Raw genomic sequence first — 958 nt, 5'->3', positions numbered from 1 at the left:
CTAATCTAACTCATTAAAAATAATAATTAACTGGTTTTTTTTGTAGTTTTTTTCATTTATTGAATTTTTCAATTTCCTATTTTGTTAAACTTTCTATAATCTAATTAGACTGGCATTCCAAGAATTTAAGGTTATTACCTACAAATTTGAAATATTTGATCAAACTATCAGTTGACATTTCTTCAATTTACCCGAATTTAGTAAATTTCAGAAACTAACTTATATTCTAACTTAGTTACTTCTTATATTAAAGTAACGTCACTTTAACTAGTTAAAATAAGTGAATAACTTTTGCCCAGCTTTGCCAATAGGTAGGTATTTATTTTAAAATGTTATCCTTTATTAGATAGTATCAATTAGTTACTAAAATATAAAGTAACTACTATCTATTATAATATGGCTCTATTTCTACAGCTTTAAACATATTTATGATATTGTTAATTTGTGTAGATATTAAAAATTAAACAAATGGTAATAATTGAACAAACACTTCAATACCTACATCATTATGTAATATTATGATTTTTGTTATAAGGAGTGTCTGAATATTTAAATATTATGTATCAGTAAAATAAACAAAATAATATATTTTATACTGTAATTTATGGAGTACTTACTATTGGTTAAATCTGGTGTGTTGGCATTATTATTTATCCGTCCATCCAATATTTTAATGCTTTTTAGAGATACTTAATTTTGTATAGTATATTCTGTTGAAGTCAATATCTATCTAGAATTTAAAACAATACTTATTAGTTATTTTAGACTGAATATATTACAAATATTATTATTAAGTATCTAATTGTATAGATTCAATGTCCACAGAAGTTAGTGTTACAATGACAAATTCATGATTAATTAATTCTCCTCATGTATTTGGTAAAACTTTCTACCATATTCATCATGAGTGGATTTTTTAACAAAGGAATGAATACACCATGCAAAAAATATATTATAA

This window comes from Acyrthosiphon pisum, chromosome A2, assembly GCF_005508785.2.
Source record: "Acyrthosiphon pisum isolate AL4f chromosome A2, pea_aphid_22Mar2018_4r6ur, whole genome shotgun sequence".
Taxonomy (NCBI): Eukaryota; Metazoa; Arthropoda; class Insecta; order Hemiptera; family Aphididae; genus Acyrthosiphon; species Acyrthosiphon pisum.
This window is presented reverse-complemented; position numbering follows the sequence as displayed.